The following is an 18,708-nucleotide window of genomic DNA, read 5'->3' as shown; positions in this document are numbered from 1 at the left end:
CCTCGGCCTGTCCCGACCCACATCCCTCCTGCCTGAGCCCATTTCTGCGCTAGCCCTGGCGGTACAGCGGAGGGGTCAAGGACACAGACGCTGGGGCCTGGCCAGGCTGCCAGCTCCCAAATCCTGGGTCTGCACGAACCTCCTGTGAGCACGGGCAAGTCAGTTAGCTTCTCTGCACCTCAGTTATCTTATCTGGAAAACGGGTGTGATCCTCACAGTCTCTTAACTCATGGATGGCTGTGAGGCTTGAAAGTCACGCGTAAAGTTCTTAGAACAGGGCAAGCACCGCGCTGTTCCCGTGGTTGCTATGCCCCAGGATTCTACTCTTAAGGCCCTCCTAAAATGAACTTGGCCTGGGAAGGGAGGAGGGGCCGGGAAGGCCGCAGGACCAGCTGAGTCCTGCCCACTTATCTCCCACTTCTGGGTTCAAGGGCGGATCAAGGGTGACACAGGCGAGGATTTTGCTTCTCTAAGCTGCTCTGACCTCTTCGCCTCTCAAATAGGGGTAAGAATGCCTCCCTCGTGTTGTTGGGAAGGGTCAGGTAAAGCGACAACGAACCCTTGGCCGGCTGTCAATTAAAAGGAAGTATAAAGTTCTAGTTATTTGTGTTCCTTAAACAAGGAAACAGGAAGCTCCTGAAGAAAGTATAACTGTAGACCCATTCTATGTGTATATACACATAGCCAACATTTATTTGAGGGCTCAGTCCATGCCCAGCACTGCTCCGCCAGGCTCCAGGCAATGCTCCCGACAGCCCTGAAGGGGTAACTTTAACTTGCAGGTGCACAAAGTGGAGGTTCAGAGAGGTGAAGCAACTTGCCCAAGGCCACACAGGTGGGAAGTTTGGACCTCCAAGGACCCCAAGTGAGCAGTGTCTTGGGGTCCCCCTGCTTCCCTGAGGGATTAAGCGGTCCCCAGTCCCGCCACTCACCCCTTGGAGCTCTCTAAGCCTTAGCTTTGAAGCCGGAGAGCTCAGACCTTCGTCATATTCTTGATGCTCCTACAGAGCTGCCTTCCCTGAGCCACCCTGCCAGGTTCCCCTTCATCTTTCCTTCAAGATGCCTAGACTCGGCTCCACGTGAAAATCATACCTGCGATGCCGTGTGTATCCCGGCCCATGAGCCACGGCCCACCCACTGCCTCTCTCCGGTGCCCTTTGTGAAGCCCCCTGCTCAGTGAGAAATGCCCAGGAGAATTCAGGGTAAAGAACAACATTGCTTCCCCTGAGGCACTGGGCTGTTTCCTCATTCTTAATAATTCAAGTTCAACAACTGATCACATTTCCCTTTTTGACGTGGCCACAAGGAAGCTCAGAGTCACATTTGCAGGTCAAAGGCAGCAATGGAGTCCACCCTGCTGCCCCCCCCCCCACCCCGCCAGCCTTCTGCACTGGTTCCGGCTGCTTCTTAGGTCTGCAGCGAGTTATACTTTCCAATGGTTTTAATTCCGGGTGATAAATAATAATTGATTGGGTGCACACAAGAGCCCAAACGCTATATAAATACTTTCACTGCATTAGCTCACACGTTCCCAGGAAGCCCCGGGAGTGGTGCTGCTGTGACCCCTCCCCCCCATGTGAAGGCGAGGGAGTGAGGCTATTGTCGAGGCTGGTGACCAATTCACACCCAGGATCATCAGACCTTGAGCCCTGCTCTTAACCACTGTGCTTTCCAGAAGGCGGAGCACCTCTTGCTACATCTGTTCTCAGGCCTCCTCATGCACTAGGGCGTCCAGCTCCATCTTCCCGGGCACCTACTCATTGCTCTCCTTTTCCTAGCCCCTCAAGGAGTCCGCCTTCCCCGGTTCTCAGGACCAGTGAACCCTGAACTTACACCCATTTGGAACGGGGCCTTGAGCTGGGCTGCTCTGAGGCCGCTAGGACAGACTGCCCAGGCCACGGAGACAGCACCCTGCCTCGGTGCCCCCTCCTCCCTGGCATCCCCTCCCGGAGACCTACAGGAAGCGCATGAAGGAAAGGATGGCTTTCTATTCCTTTATGGCCTCAGCTCACCCTCCCAGCTGCCCTGAGAAGCAGGCAGGACAAGTGTTCTTATCATCCCCATTTGGCAGGTCCCGAAACGGAGGCCCAGAGAGGAGAAGCAACTTGTTCAGGTGTGGTCTTGGACCTCGCAGCCTCCAGAACTGTGAGAATGAAGGTTTGTTGCTTCAGCCCCACAGTCTCGGGCATCCTGCTACAGCAGCCTGGACGGGGGCTGAGCCCTCTCAGGGGCTCCACTGCGATCCCAGCGCAGCGGGGCGGATCCCGAGGACTAACCCCCGGGCTGCTGCGAGGCTTGAGTAGGTGGGGTGTGTTTTGGGGCACTTGGGCGCTGCCTGGGGCACGAAAGCTCAGCACTGTAACTAACAGAGCACCTCCCGCGTGCTGGACAGCGGGCCACACGCTTCACACCCCCCCTTACGACAGCCCTCCGGGGCCGGGACATGAGCGTACCCATTTACAGATGGGGATACGGAGGCACAGGGAGGCAAAGTAAGGTCTGTGAAGCACTGTACACACACCCTGTAGAGCCTAAGGCCACTGTTGTCTTTGTCACTGTTGCTGGTGTTTGTGGCATGGGGGTGGGGGCGGCCAGAATCAGCATCCTCTAGAGTTTTCTACTGGTACCCATTTCTGACCCCACCGGTCCCTTCATCTCCACTCTGGCCAGCGCCCAGTCCTCTCCTTGCGATGCCGCCCACGTCCTACCCACTGCCCCCCAGCACCCCGAAAAGGCCTGCCGGACGTCAGACGCTCATTCTTCACCAGTCCCCAGCTCCGTGCCTGGCACAGCGCAAGTGCTTAAGAGGTACGTGTGGTATTCATTACCGGCTTCGTCATTTACCGGACACTTCTGTGTGGCAGGGGCCAAGCCCATTAGAATTGCTGTCCCGGGCAACAGTCCTGCAAGGAGGCAGGTGCCCTTCCCCCTGAGGATTTGGGAACGTGGCGCGTCATGCCTACTGTAGCAGTCGGCTCGGGCTGCTGTAACGAAGGACCCCAGGCTGGACGGTTCAGACAACAGATGTTCATCTCCTTACAGTTCTGGGGGCTCTCAGTCCAGGATCGAGGTGTTGGCAGGATTGGTTTCCCCAAGGGTCCCTCTCCCTGGCTCATACACAGCTACCTCCTCCCTGCGTCCTATATGGTCTTTGCTCTGTATGGGTCTGCATCCCGATCTCTTCTTATAAGGAGCCCAGTCAGGAGGGATTGGGGTCCACCCTAATGACCTCATTTTACCCTACAACCACCTCTTTAGAGGCCCTGTCTCCAAATACAGTCACATGCTGAGATATTGGAGGTTAGGACGTCAAGATATGAATTTGGTGGGGGGGGATACAATTCAATCTATAACACCTACATGTTGGCATTATCGTTATAACCTAGCATTGCTATTTGTGGTTCCTCCAGATGGCTCACACTGAGTGTGGGGGATCTTATCCCCAGCTCTCTGCCTCATGGCCTCACCCATGCTGGGGCCCAAGTCCCATCCTTACAATGGGTTACACACACACACACACACACACACACACACACACACACACACAGGCCCTGCCTCCAGGGCTGCCTGCCTCCCTGGTATTTATAATTTCCAAACCCATCAAGGGATTGTCATCTACAATGTATAAGAAACTCCTTCCTTCAAATCCAAAAAGAGAGCAATCCCAACAGAACAAAGGTCAAATGATATGAACAGGTAATTTACCAGAGGGAAACTTCCAAATGTCAGCATATGACAAATTCATGCTCGAAGACATGCAAATGAGAACCACAGCCAGATGACACTTTGTGCCCACTGGACTATGGCACGAATACAAAGCTGGCATGTCTACCCCTCAGGCTGGCAGGGTGGGGGCGCACGGGCTCTCCTGCCACACGGTGGGTACCCGTGAACCCCTGTGCACCTTCCAGCCCCGGGAGGCACCCAACACCAGGACGCTCATGGGCAGTGTTGCGGGGGCTGGGGGGGGGGGGTGCGGCACATGACTTAGCTTCGGCTCTCCAGAAGCAAACCCCAAGTGAGGATCCCTGCAAAAGTGATTTATCAAGGAAATGTTCCAGGAAAAATCAGTAAGGGAGTGGAGAAATAAGATCCGGAAGGGGAGGAGGCTGGGCAAGGGTGCAGAAGGTGCCCTTGGCTTTTGCTTGTGCTCAGGGAACAATGGAGGTCATGGTCCAGGAGGCTGAGTATTTGTATCCCTCTGCCCTGCCCATGTGCATTCCCAGGCACTCCCAGCCCCTGAGGTCAATCCTCCAACAAAGAGCGAAGGTCTGGCTGTCAGGGGCAAGAGACCACGGGGAGACCATGTGCACAAAAACAATCAAGATTCCGGGGCGGGGGGGGGGGGCGCTGGGGGGGGGCAAGCACACAGAGGCGTCCACTGATGGCTGGAAGCTGGAGGCCCCTGAATGTCCATTGTGGGAGAGGGGACCAGTGAATGCCGTGCAGCTGGTAAAAGCAACAGATCATCCAGTGTATACACAGCAGCGGTATTCGGGGCATCTTAAAACCACCTAACCGTAACAGCACTTAAGTGCACTGAAAACACACACGCAAAAGCAGCGATGCACACAAAACAGTAACAAACATTTTGCAAGAACACCGCCAAATAACAAGAGGCACATGGAACAGATTATGATGGCCCCGTGGGAGCAGCGGTGGGAGGGAGACGGAGAGAAAACGGGGCTAGGAGGAAATGAACGCCGTGAAGAAAGAGAGGTCAAGTGCGGGGGCTTCCGGAGGCCGGCGATGTGAGCGAGGATGGATGCAGGGGTGTCATTGTGTCAGCCCTCTCTCGTCTCCTGAGGTCCAGGAAAACCCAGAGCAAACAAACGGACACCCTAAATCCTTGGCTGGTGTTCATGTTCGGGCAGTGCCCAGCCCACGCCTGCATCCCTGAATCCCCGATGAAGCCACGCTTGGCCGGCTGAGGACGAAGTGAGCAGCCTTGGCCCTGCCCAGGGCCCTTCGGTGCCCTACCCTGAAGCCTCCTCTCAGACTGGGAATGAACTCGGATGCGCCGCGGGATGCCCTGGCCCAGTGTAAGCCGGCTCTGTGGCACCCAAGGCCTCGTACCTCCTTGGCAAGCCCAGCTCCTGCCCAGGACGGATGCGGGCTCGAGTTCACATCTGATTCCTTCTGCCACAGAGAGCAAAAACCTCAGGTGGATGTTACTGGCTTCGTTTTTATTAAGCAAACATGTATTTAGCCCTCACTACATTCTAGGCACCGTCCTAGGCACTGTGACGAAGAGGAAACTGAAGCCCAGAGAGGGTGAGTAATGTGTCCAAGGTCACACAGATCGCTCAGGTAAGCAAGGTAGGTCAAGTGAGGTACTGTGGATGGAGGAGGAAGCTTCAGGCAGGTAGGTGTCGTGTTGGGCTTCAAACTCAGCCTGCCGAACTGCCAAACCCACTCTCTTTCCTTGTCTACCACCTCGCCTGCCCAGAACATTCTGGAATTCTCTGGTCTTTGCTCCAGTGGAACCGCCTAAGAGCCCCCACAAGGGTCAGTTTGGCAGGGTTCATGGTGTGCGTTTTATAGATGGCGCAAAACGAGGTTCCAGGTTCCCCGCGAGTTTTCTGCTGGGCCCCTCTGCCTCTAGTGAATGGTCTGAACGGGAATGTGTCATGATCCCAGGTGCTGCAGGAAAAGTCTTTTGGAGATGTGGGTGCCTTCGTGCATCCATCCTGCAGGTATGTGTGGAGGCTGCTGCCCCCGGCCCGGGCTTGGAGGCTGGGATGCCCCACTGAGGCCTTTCCCCACCTGGACCTCCCCCTAACACTGCAAGGGTGGCTGTCACCAATCCTGCTTTCTCAAGGGGACGGCTGAGGCCAGAGGGGGTGGGGGTGGGGTTGCCTGCCTGAAGTCACACATCTGGCGAGCGGCAGCGCAGGGATTTGAATCTGGTCCGTCCGAGTCCAAGGCCCCACCTTCTCCAGCTACTGCCTGCTGGCCTGTGTCCCCACGGGCTCAGGGGACAGCAGAGCCGGGAGGCATCTGGGCAGCAGCCGTGTGCCTTCAGCTTCCCCTCTGTGTCTTCGTTCACGCCCCTCGGCTAAACGGGCGCCCTAAGCCTGCAAAGGACTCAGCTCCCTTTCCGTCTGTGTCCGTCGGTCGGGGTCTCCCCCTGCTTGCTCGTCCTTCAGCCCCTCTCTCTCTTTCTCCTCAGCTGTGCGTGTGCGTCTCCCTGTCTCTCTCTCCTGGTCTCTCTCTCCTCCGTGTCGTCTCCCTGTCTTCTGTCTACCCCCGCCGGCCCCCGTCCCTCCCCCGTGAGAGGCTCAGCCGGCCCCCACTCACCTCTGCGCCGACCCGGCCCCCCACTAACCAGCGGCCCCTCGCTCTCCCACCCCACTGCCTCTCCAGCCACAGCCGGCCTGCCACTAACCTCCTGGCCACGGGCCCAAGGCAGGAAGCGCTTCCCTTGGAGGGGAAGGTCTGGCCTGGCTGACGTCCTCCTCTGCCACCTCCCCCACGGCCCACCCTGACGGGCCTGACGGGCCAGACGGGCAGCCCTGGAGGCCTCTCCTCCAGCTCCCTGCAACCTTGGGAAGGGGGATGCCTCTCCCTCAGCGGGCACCCCGTTTCGTGGCTGGAGAAACTGGGGTCCAGACCAAGCAAGTGACCCTCCCTAAGCCACAGGGAAGAAGAGGGGCTCAGTCTGTCCTGTGTGTAGCGTGTCCCCGGAGCCCAGAACTCTGCCTGGCCCATCACAAGCCCCTCACGCCTCACCCCTCTGGAGCCTCCCTGCAGAGATCTGCAAACGGAGGCTCACTCAGAGAGGTGAAGTGGCCGAGCCGGGCTCCCGTGACCTTTAAGCCTCAGCCTAGGATTTGAACCAAGGATGCTCTGACCCCCAAATCTTTGCTATTTCTCCTTGCCCAAGATCACAGCCTTGGCCCGCAGCTGAAGTGTAATGAGGCCTTCCACGCACCACTCCTTCACAAAAGGCCCTCCTCAGCTGCATCCTCGCCTCCCATCGGCTCCGACAGCCTCTGTAGGTTCTGACGTCTGTCTGCTGCAGAGTTCCCTGGCTGCACCCGCCCCGCCCGCCGCCAGTTGCCCACCTCCCAACAGATCGGTCTCCAAGAGACACCTTAGGGGTTACAGCTCAGAGGGACTCGGGAACCTCGAAACCACACTGCACTGCAGATATTCCCACCGCAGGCTGGCCCGCCAGCCCCGGGACAGAATTAGCTCTGTGTCGGGAGAGAATTTCCTCCCTGGTCCCACGCCCACACTTAGGAGCTCACGCTGAGTCACTGCAGTGAAGCTAGAAAGTGCTGGCTGCCTAACAGCCTGTCCCATTTTCTTTTGGTTTGAATGGGGCCCTGTTTGAGCTTAGGACCCTGTAGGGGCGGGCCACAGCGTGGAGCTTACAGCCCTGGACCTGGATGAGCCCCTTGCTCAGAGACCAGAGGCCCCAGGAAACCTCCAACAGTGATGAGGGCCCAGAAGCAGGAGACCCCCAAAATATCCACCCCACTGCCTGGTATCCCCCCCATTGGAGTGCCCCCTTTCTTCCCCAGTGTGCTCTGTCTGTCCCCAGATCCACTCCCCCACCCCCCGCTCTGTGTCCTAGGGTCCCCCATGACATCACAAGGCTCTTTGCCCTCGGACCTCTAGTTGAGTTTGAGCCACAAGAGACCCAGCTGGGGGAAGAGGGAAGAGGGGGTCAGCCTCCCTCCCTGCAGTGTCTCCTGAGTCAGCCACAGTTATACAACCTGGATGGAAGTACAGATCCCTCCTCTGACCCCCGGCCTGGGGCAACGAGGTCCCCTGGCAGGGCTGCACCTTGGTCTGCTGCATGTCCCTTATACTGTCCCCCCACGCACCCCCCGCGCCCTCCCTGCCCAGGCTGTCCTCAGTCTTCCCTGTTTGAGCTGGTCATCCGTTTCCTGCTACGACCCTAACCAGACTCTCCCGGCCTGCCTCCCACGTCTGTCAGATCCTACCCATTTTGTTCCCGAACAGCTCCCGAATCTGCCCATGACTTCTGCCCACCAGACGCTGCCCTGGCCGGATGATGAAGCGTGGCCACTGCCTAACCAGCCTCTTGTTTCAACTGTGATTTCGTTTTCTACCTGGTGGCCAGGGAGAGCTCTTCAAAACTCAAACCGTATCGCAACACTCTGCTTAAAAGCCCGCCTTAAAAGCAGCACCAAGTACTTCCCGGAAGTCCCCCAGGCCCCTGCCTACCCTGGGACTGAGCCTGGGCTGGATCCCCAGCCCCAGATGAGAGCCTGACTTGGTATCAGGTTCCGGGGCCCAGGGAGAGCACAGACACTTCCTTGCAAACCCGGTCTCCACTCTTGGACGGCAGACCTAGCAGCGGTGCCTGGCCGCAGAAGGCCCCTAGTGACAGTGTTTGGATGGACGTCCCTCCTTCCAAGCTCAGAAGCCACTCCGGCCCCATTAGTGGGTTCGATGCACAAACACTGCATGTCCTCGCAAGCACTCAGCTCGTGTCCAAAGCCCCCAGGCAGATAGCCTGCGCCTCTTCCCATAAATACTGCCCCAGCCCCTGGAGGTGGCCTGTAAACAAATTCCCCCCTGCCTAGGTCCCCCGAGACTACGAGGCCCAGCACTCGACCCACCTAATCCCTGACTTCAGAGTCAGCCTTGAGTCCGCTCACGCAAGCAATCCCCGAGCTATGTACATAGCTTATCCGGAAGGCCTCAGGCTCTGGGGGCGTTGACAGGAGCTGCTCAGGATGTGGTCTGAGAGGGCTGCCAACGGTGGTAGCCATCTCCCCAGGCCAGGCGCCGGCTGGTGACATATGCTCAGGGTCGTCCTGCTCACAGCGTGGGCTTGGAGCCCAGACTCCCAGGGGCTCTTGGGTGCTCCTCAAGAAGTCATCATCTCAGCCCCTGCCCCTCACCCCCTGCCCCTCGTCCAGGCCAGCACAGCTCAGCTTCAGCCCCGAGAGCCAGACCGCATCAGCCCCAAGCGTAGCTTCTCCCCCGCCTCCTTGAGACCCCTGGGAGCTGGCAGCCAAAGGAACTTTCTCCATCAGCAGGGCCCCAACCTGCTGTGGGAGAGAAGAACAAGAAAGATGAGCCCCAGGCTCCTGCTTCTGGAGCCCTTGTTTTCAACCCCCAGGCTCTGGTCCCTCCTTCCTTCTTTAGAGCTCCATTGGATGCATGAGAACTGGACCTTACCAGGCCCCTGAAACTCACACCAGGGCCCCAGGCTGGGTATCTGAGACCAAGCAGACCATCCCGGTAAGGAGCTCTGGAGCCCAGAACATCAGGGCTATTATTAAATAGTATTAATAATCATCAAAATAACAATATTTTATTGAGCACCTACTATGTGTGCCAGGATGCTGAGAGGCACTTACGTACATCCCCTCACACAAACCCCATGGGATGGCAGGCATTATTATGGCCATTTTAAAGTTGAAGAAGCAGAGGCCCAGCGAGGTTGAGTCTTACCCAAGGTCACAGGGCTACTGAGAGGCAGAGGTCTTTATACTTTCACAGGCTCTGCGTGGCACATGTCCTTGGATAAATCCCGGACACTTTGGGGGCCTTAGTTTCCCCATCTGTAAAACAAGGAGGCTGGAGTTGATGGTGTCAAAGCCTCCCTTCCAACTTTAAAAAAAAAAAATGCCATAGTTGAATGGGCCATGTGTCTGTCTATTGCCAATCCTGTACCGGCAAAAAGACAGTGTGGCTCAGCTCCATGCTGTGTGACCCTGAGCAAATTGCTTTACCTCTCTGAGGAGCCGTGCTTGAGGTGCCTATGAAATGGCAATACTAAAACCTTCCCTTCAGGGGTGCCTGGGTGGTGCAGTCGGTTAAGTGTCTGACTTCGCTTCGGTTCAGGTCCTGATCTCAGGGTTGTGGGACTGAGCCCCGTGTCTGGCTCTGCGCTCAGCATGGAGTCTGCTTAAGACTCTCTCTCCCTCCCTCTCCCCGCTCCCCACCACATTGTCTCTCTCAAATAAATAAATCTTAAAAACAAAAATAAAATAAAACCTACCCTTCAGAAAATCAGGGCGTCTGGATAAAGTGATCTCTTGCGACCCCTTGCAGTTCTCAGATTTCTGGCCCAGGGATTGAAGGCCTCTCACCCCACAACCCGTGAGCAAGTCTGGGGTCCTTCTTCACTGTGACAAGGTGGTCTCCCGAGCTACCCAGTGGCTAAGCCAGCAGGTTCAAAGGCCCTTCCTAGTTAAGCAACCAGGAACAAATTCTCTCTTTTCCAAGGCTCAGTGTTCCCATCTGTAAAATGGGGCTGATATTACGACCTCCCTCCTACGGTTCTCATGAGCGGGTCACGAAGCAATGACGTGGGCGGGCACAGTGCCCCCCGCACAGTAGGTGCTCAGCAAACGTTGATGGTGACTTATCTGGGAGAACCAGCAGCATCCCTGTCCCCGGGTGAGGAGAAAGCTGGGGGGCATCCAGCTAGCAGATTCTGAACCAAAGCAAAGAAACCAGCGGAACTCGAAGACGAGCCTGGAATGTGTCTGGGGGCAGAGGAGGGATGGAAGCCAGGCCTCAGCCAGGGGTTCCTCTGAGCCTCCTCCCCCCAGACCAGACGCTGCCCTGGCCACGGCCATCCCCGCCCTCAGCTTGGCCCCACCTCCCTTCCCGCAACCCCACGTCCTCTGCAGGAGCCTTTGCAAAGCAGTCTTCCACTTAGTGAAATCCCTCAGCTGAACTCAGGCTGCGGCCCCGCCTCCATCCACACAGAGCCGCACGGTGTCACCAGGAGGTGGCCCCAGCTGTCAGGGTTCGGACCCACTCCCCACATCTCTGACCCTCCATTTTTGCTTCTGGGATGTGGGGATCGCCCAGCGGGCGATGAAGATCAAGAAGGACCGACCGGATGCACCTAGCAGAACGGCCAGCCTCTCAAAGGGTCTCACGCGATGCCAATTCCCCCTTATTCCCACTTGACAGATGGGGAAGCTGAAATTCAAACCAGTTTCATGATCTTTCCCCAGGTTACCCCCACCAGTGAGCCAAGGGTAGAATTCGCCTTCTCTTCCGATTTTTCCCGGAACGCGGTTCCCTACCACTTAGAGCTAGGACTGAATCCCAGCTCCGGCACTTGCAGGCTGCGGGACCTGGTGCGGGTTACTTCACCTCTCTGAGCCTCAGGCTCCTCATCCCTAGCATCTGCCCCCCGGGGCTGTGAGCGTTCAGCGCAACACGGTTGACGCAGCCCTGGGCAGAGTGCCTGTCACAACCACGAGGACTTACGGATATTACCGTCAAGGGGGAGAACCTGGGAAATGCATTCCCACTGCTCCCTCGGCAGAGCTACTCTTTGAGGGTCCACGGAGTTGGCAGGGCGCGGGCCTTCTCTGGAACCCCTCAGTACAGGGTCAGATGATGGGGAGTGTGGCTACATGGGAGACACCGGCAGGCCACAGCGTCAGAAGCCGGGCCCCTCTCCGGCCTTCTCCTCATGTCCTGTCTGCTTGTCCCCCTGAGCCGCGCTGAGGCTCTCAGCACATCTGGCTGAGGACAACCCTGCCCGGCCCCTCCCTGGCCGCCCAACAGCCCCGTTCTCTCCAGGCCACCTTGTTTCCGAGACTTCCTGCCTCCGGCCTGGAACGTTCTCCCCCGTGGTCTCGTCACAGGAGGAAGTGTGCTCAGCATGGGCCTGGGGTTCCAGGAGTACGGTTTGGCACCTTTGCCTGGGAGAGGTCAGAAAACAGAGGCCCTATTGGAGGGTGAGGGAGGGCGAGGGAGGGCGAGGGAGGCTGGGCCGGGGCCTCTCCCAGACAGGCTGACTCAAACCCTCAGGGAGGCTGAGAAACTTCCGGCAAGATGGCCTTGACATTGGGCTAACGGAAAGCTCTGAAGGCCAGGGATTCCCTCCAGTTCTCTGATCCTCCCATCTCCTTTGCTCTCCCCTTCCAAGAAATAGTTATTAAACATCTATTAGGCCCCAGGTCTGGATCTGGGAACTGAGGGGGCTGGCGTTCTCCAGGGGTGGGGGAAGATAGGAACAAACAGATAAAGAAAGGCGTAAAGAGAGGCGAGAGGAATAAGGCCATCACCGCTGGAGCCAGACAGCCTGGGTTTGAGTCCCTGCGCTGCCACGCACCAGACGTGTGACCTCAGGCAAGTCACCACACCTCTTTGTGCTTCAGCTTCCTCATCTGAAAAACAGCAGGGACAGTAGCTCCTCCCTCACAGGGCGGTTTGAAGGATCAAATGAGTTCACATTGCTGATGTTTTAGAAGCATGCCTGGTTCATTGGAAGCACTATGTAAATGCTGGGAAAATAAAATGATTACAGTGGCAGGTGGTGGGATGTGCCACAGATAAAATATAAAGAGGAACGGGGCATAGAGATGGGGGAGGGGGTCTTATTTTAGGTTGAGTGCCCAGAGAAGGCCTCTCTGAGAAGGTGACCTTTCAGCAGGGAAGAGGGAGACACGTGACTATCTGACTGAAGGCAGCACGGAGAGCAAGTGCAAAGGCCCTGTGGCAGGAGCACGTTTGACAGGTTCAGGGAACAGCACAGACCTGTGCCTTCAAACATCTATTCAGAACGCCACTAGCAAACACCTTCTAAGTGCCACACTCCCTGCTAGAAGCTGTGGGTGTGAGATGGCCCAGTCTCTGCCCTTATGTAGGGGAGGCGGGTGCCGGGGCATGGTCGATGCTCCTCAGAGCACCTGAAGTCCAGACTTCCAGCGAACCAGCCATATGGGCCTGCATTACAAACAGGATGGGGTTATCTGCCGTCTCCACCTCTCCCTAATAGTCCCTGGACTGTGCGGCCATGAGTCAGGGGCAGTTCACCACAGAGCGTGCCCTGGGTCCTGCTGGTGTAGAAATCAGAGCGATCTGGTAAGAAAGATGGGCCAAGTCATTCTCACTTTTAGCTGTAACGAGAGAGTGCAGATCTCTTTGCAGAAGTGACGACATAGTCCCTACATTACTCACTGTGTCCCCTTCCTGGCCACTGGCAGCCGAGTTTGTGACCCTGGCTCTGTACAAAGCAAAGAGAAGCTGGTTGGAGAAATCAGGGGCATCTTCTTGGTGGAGGTGACATTTGGGCTGAGCCTTGGAGGGTGCAAAGCCTTTGCTAAGTGGAGCCATGGAAGGAGGAGGCATCCATGCAGAGAGAACTGTGTGCCAAGGCACAGAGGCTTGATCAAGTGTGGTGAAAGTGTGTGTGGAATGGGATGGCAGGAGACAGGGCTGTAAGAAGAAGACCCCCGCAAGGCACCGACTTTCCTCTGGGGGCAATAGGGAGCCATGGGTGGTTTTTGAGCAGAGGGGTGTCCATCTTTCTGAAATGACCCCAGTTCTAACTCATATGGCTGAAATGGGGGCTGTGTTGGAGGAGGAGAGACTGAAGGCAGGAGATGGGCAAGGGGCCGTGTGAGCTGGGTGAGGATCCGTCTGCCGGTTCCAGGTCCATTCAGAAGCAGCAGTCTTTGGAGGCTCCAGGAATTGGGGCCCCCTCAGCAAGCTGGGGAATCTGGCAATCTCCCCATTTTCTTGAGGAATTTTTCCACAGCCCAAGTGGGCCATTTTGCCTCAAGAGCTGTTTCTATGGCAACTGCCAATGCTCTAAGAGAGGTCTCAGATGGGCAGACAAGTGGGGACCAGAGATACCCAGATGAGGCTTCATGGGAGAAGCCAGGTCACGGAGAGGGGCCATACTGGCCAGTGCCAGGGACTGCGACTCATCTACTGCTCCCAGAGCCCCTGAAGCCACAGATGAAGTCTGGTTGCCATGACAATGCTGATTCCTCATCTCTGGGTCTCACTGACCTGGGGCCTTTCAGCATGGGGGGCAGGGGGAGAGAGAGAGAGAGAGAGAGGCAAGGCCAAGGGGCAACCAGAACCAGCAACTTATAGAATATGCACATCCTAGGACAGGTGTGCAAGGCAGGTAAGTCTGAAGACCCCCAGGAGATGAGCAGGGATGCAGCTAAAGGAGCCGCCTCTGGGTCTGATTTTTGGATTCCAGAAAGGCATCCTCTAACCTCCCCAAACTGATGCCTGGTAAACCCTGCTGCTATGCCTTGAATTCCACCATAAGAGTTCTACTTTCTATCCCCTTCCCCCAATTAATTGCAGTAAAAGTAGTAATGATAACGAGTGGCGTGAACTGTGTCCCCCCCTCAAATTCCTATGTTGGAGCCTCATGGAAAGCTTGGGGTTTGCGGAAGGCTACCAGGAAGGGGTGCTGGCCCAGGAATGGGATGAGTGCTTTCATAAGAGACCCCACAGAGAGATCCCCAGCTCCACCGTCTGCAGAAACATGACGAGAAGACAGCCATCGATGAACCAGGCAGCAGGCCCTCACCAGCCACCACATCTGCCAGCACCCTGATCTTGGACTTCCCGGCCTCCAGAACTGCGAGAAGTCAACTTCTGTTGTTTATAAGCCACCAGTTTATATTTTTGTTATAGCCACCAAGACAGACTGAAACAATGACTACCATTCACTGGAAGTTTACAATGCACCAGATGTTGTCCTAAGTACTTCAACCCGTTAGCTCATATAATCCAGACCGGAACAGCGCAGCGGGTATTACTGCTCCCATTTTAAGATGAAGAAGCTGAAGCGCAGAGAGGTCAAGCAAGCTGCCTGAGGCCACGTAGTTAGGAAGGGGCGGAGCGGGATTGGGAAGTGGGCATCCACTCTCTTCCTCCTTGCTTACCTCTCGGAGTTTCCTTCCAAAACCCATGCTTGCTTCCGGCGTCATGAAGCACACGGAGCTTAGCCCAGCGTGTGGCACAGAATAGGGGCCCAGCGACGTCTGTTCCCTTCTTCCTTCCTGGTGTATGATCCCAGAAAGGAATCCAAATATAAATCACTCCCTCAACAACAGAAATGCTGGCCTTCTCTCCAGAAGCACCCCTTCCTGGTAGCCTTCCGCAAACCCCAAGCTTTCCATGAGCAGCCCCAGGAATCCAGAGACACCTTCTGGACTTCCACTTGCTCCCAGGTGGGGTGCATTCATGTGTCCCTCTGGGGAGTGGCCTGAACATCTCTTCTTTGTGGAAAGCCAACCCTCCCCTCCCTCGTCAGGCTGCAGGGCTTAGAAGGAGATGACCTCGCCCCTGCTCTGAGCCTGGCCAATGAAAATACCCCATCCCCCTGGCCACCGATGACCGCTTCAGGAATTGGGCACAGGGGCCTGAAGTGGGCCAATGAGAGCCTTCCCCGAGACTCCTGCCACCACTTGGGCAGATTCTAACAGAGAATGAGACCAACAGGAAGGAAGCAGACCTCAGAGATGGAGCGAGACCAGCCATGCCTGAAGCCCTTGCTGGACAGATGAGTTCCCCCCAGCCAATGAATTTCCTTTCCTGCTTTAGCCAGTTTGAGTAGGGAGCATGTCCCCTGCAACTGAGGGAACCCTGCCTCACACGGAGCTGTTCCAGCTCTGCTATCCCAACGGTGAGGAGGGACCTCACCGCAACAGTGCTCGGGGCCGTCCAAAATGGCAGCAGCTTGGGAGAGAGAGAGGGAGGCTGAGGCCCCCAGACTTGCTTGCCTGACCTTACAAGGTCCACTGCTGAAGGAAGGGGCTCCCTCAGGTGCAATAAACTCTCCAGGGAAATCAGGACCACCAAGGGAATCCCCAAATCGGAGAGCTGCCCTTCCCTTCACCAGCAAGACCAGGCCCTGAGTTGGCTGTCTGACGCGGAGATGAATTAGACACCATCCCCATCCTTGCGGGGAGGCGGGAAAAGCAGTCATGCAAATAGATCCCTAAATCAGAGCTGACATTTACTGAGGGCGGAGGCTGTGGCCTGTTCTGGTCACTGCTGCACCCCAACCCCTTGAATCGTGTGCGACAAACGGTGGGCGCTCTATAAAAAATTTGTTCAATAAATGTGAAAGCTTCTTATGTGTGTGGCGTTTACCTGTTATTAGCTCAGTCTCCACGTCAGTCTCGGGAGGTTAGAACTATTATTAGCCCCATTTACAGATGAAGAAGGAGAAGCTCAGTGAGGTTAAGTGACTTGCCCGAGGCTGCACAGCCAGGAAGCTGCAGAAAGGGGATTAGAATGAGGGCAGTTTGGACCTTACAGGGCTTGCGGCAGACATCTGTATGGAGCACTTCCAGCTGGGGGGGAAATCGCAGAGGGCATTCCAGGGGACAGCAGGAGGGAAGGCAGGGAGGCGGGACCCAGGGAGATGTGGGAGCTCCGCGGGCAGGGAGTGCTGACCTGACAAAGCTCCAGGGAAGGGGCGCCGAGGGGGGCCAGGCAGCACAGAACAGGAGACCAGGTACAGAAAAGCCACAAAGAGAGGAAGAGGGGGTCCCTGAATGTGCGACCGGTATCTGTTCCCCTTGGCCAGCCTGGGCAATGTCAGCAACCGAGGGCCACTGACCCAGGACAGGGCTGCAGGGCCCAGGGTCAAGGAGGGCTACCGGGAGAGTGGGGAGGGATCGCGGAGCCCAAGTCCTTCCAAACCCACCTGCTCCCTTGTGCACTGGGAGCCCAGTGCCCCCTGGCACGGTGTTCAAGGCCTCTGGGGCCCTTACCCAGGTGGATCCCTCTGCCTGGGGTGGCCCTGTCTCGTTCCCGCTGCTCCTCCCAGCCCCACTGGGCACTGTGTAGGAATCCGGGAAGAACAGCCAGCAGTGATAAGGAGAAGAAAGAGAACACTCATGCTGGGACGGCCAGGCGTCTGGCTGGGCCTGGCCTTCCTTATCTCCCCGTCTCCAGACAAGGCCCCCAGAGGAGGGGGGGATTACTATCCCCACTTAACAGGTGTTGAAACTGGGACTCTGGAAGGAACCGGATCGGGATCACCAGCTGCGCCTGAAACTCAGGTCTGTTCTAACGGACCCCAGCCGCAATCCACAAGGCTGGCTAACATGTCCCTCTGTCCTGTCACAGCACGTCCAAGCATGTGGAGGGGCAGACGGCCCTTCCACTGCAGGGCTGTGACGAGCCCTTCCTGTCCGTCCGACTTGCCTCGCGTCTCACTAGCAAGCTTCTCCGCGGGGACTCAGAAGCCCTCTCCTGTCTCCGGGGCTCGGGGCACAGCCCTGGGCCAAGAGTAACAGAAACCAAGAGGCTGGCGTGACACCATTAACTCCCACGTCTCAGGTGCCAACTGGGTACCCAGTGCCTCCACTCAGAACAACCCGTCCGGGTGGGCTTTTTCATTCCCATCTTGCAGATATGAAAAACTGAGGCACAAAGAAGCAAGACCACTCACCCAAGATCCCGTAGCGAGGAAGGGACAGAGATGGGGTTTGAACTTGGGCTGCCCTGACACGAGGCTCACATTTCGGGTCCCTGTGACTGTCCCTGCTGTTCTGTGACTTGCCTGTTGGAGACTCCTCTGGGCACAGAGCCCTGTGTTCTTATGCCTGCTGACCTGCATCCGGGCCCGGGGCTGGCAGGGTCACCGCATCTCACACGTCCCCAACCCCACCTCCAAGAGCCCTCGGTGACAGTACTCACCCACCTCTGGACAACAGTTGCCACTCATCAGGTTCCTGGGCAGGCAGGGGCTGGAGAGGCCCATCCAGCTGACTGGCGCCCTCTGAGATCCCGGAGCCCTGAGCCACCCAGCGGCACTCTGCCCAGGCCGCCAGCCCCGGACACAGGGGCCCTGGGGCATCTAGGCAGGTTCTGGCCCCTTGGAATTCCCTGGCTCCAGCCCAGGCAGCTGACCAAAGAGCCGGGCGCCGCTGCCGGCAGCCAGGACGGTGGAGTATGAGATCCCACCCTGTTCCCAGGCGTGGGGGGAGGAGGAATGGGCTGCCCTCCCCCTCGACCCCGTCACTGCACTGTCACCTTTCCCAAGGCAAAGCTCAAGCCTTGCCCTAAGGAAGGGTCTTGCTGGGAAAACTGCCCCTCCACCCTCAACGGAAAAAACAGCTGGTTGAAGCCCAGAGGAAATTCCAGGCTCTCCGAAGCCGTTGCTGGAGAGGCTTTAGGATGGAGGGGTCTGCCACCCTCAGGTTACAGCTTAAGCCCCACCGGGGGGGCGGGGGGGAAGGGGGCAGCAAAGCCAGATGCCCAGGCCAGCCTGGCCCCGCGCCCGCCCTGCAACCTCCGGCCACGGAGCCATCTCCTCCTCTGCAAGGTCTGTTGATGCAAAAACTACGTGGGATCCCCAGTGCAGGGTGTAGAGGGGCCCAGTCATCCAGTTTGGGGGTGTCCTGTGAGGCGGGACTTCCAAAACATTCCAGGCAAATCGGGATGGGTCGGTCGGCCTCCGTAGGTAAAGATCCTGGCCCCAACACACGTGCCCCTGGGCTGTTCTGTTTACAGAGAGCTACTTCTGGAGGCAGATAATACTGAGTTGGAATTCTAGCCCCACCACCAGAAGCTGTTTTCTTCATTCGATTACTGTGACAAATCTCTGCGGTGTGCCGGGCGCCGGGCTAGGTGTGGGAATGCCGCAGAGAGCATGGGGCGCCAAGACTCGTGTCTGGCAGAGCTCACCTTGCGGGGGTACGAGAGGGGCAGAAGGAACCAGCGCACAGGCAATGTCGTGCAGGAGTGCCCTGCGGCCGGTCACGTTGCCTGAGTCTTAGCGTTGACCTTCCCTCGGGCATTCCCTGGGCCCTCAGGTCCACGCTCAGGAATAAGAGAATCAGAAATAAACCCGCCCTGGGTTCTGCCATGTTCCAGAGCTGGTCACTCCTCTTTCTCCTCCCCACCCCCACCCCCTGGCAGACCTTCTAGAAAAACCCATCGAGTCATTAGAAAATTGCCTTTTTTGACTAAACTGAACTCTGA

General features: G+C 57.2%; 1 protein-coding gene across 10 annotated transcripts in view; it reads right to left on the bottom strand.

Annotated features, from left to right (window-relative positions):
• The window catches only part of CMKLR1 (chemerin chemokine-like receptor 1), a 60,268-nt gene that overhangs the window by 9,226 nt on the left and 32,334 nt on the right, over positions 1-18,708 (bottom strand). The window contains exon 1 of one of the 10 annotated variants that reach the window (XM_025889316.1): positions 11,541-11,562. The exons of 8 other annotated variants lie outside the window; for them this stretch is intronic. The gene's annotated coding sequence lies outside the window, so the exon portion shown is untranslated. Of the gene's footprint in view, positions 1-8,597; positions 8,748-11,540; positions 11,563-18,708 lie in introns of those variants that run through there. One more of the 10 variants, XM_073880995.1, reaches the window with a different exon arrangement.

This window comes from Callorhinus ursinus, unplaced genomic scaffold (genome assembly GCF_003265705.2).
Source record: "Callorhinus ursinus isolate GAN/ISIS: 27379988/994484 unplaced genomic scaffold, GSC_fseal_2.0 scaffold41, whole genome shotgun sequence".
NCBI lineage: Eukaryota > Metazoa > Chordata > Mammalia > Carnivora > Otariidae > Callorhinus > Callorhinus ursinus.
The sequence above is the reverse complement of the archived record's forward strand: the minus strand, read 5'-3'. Positions and strand labels throughout refer to the sequence as shown.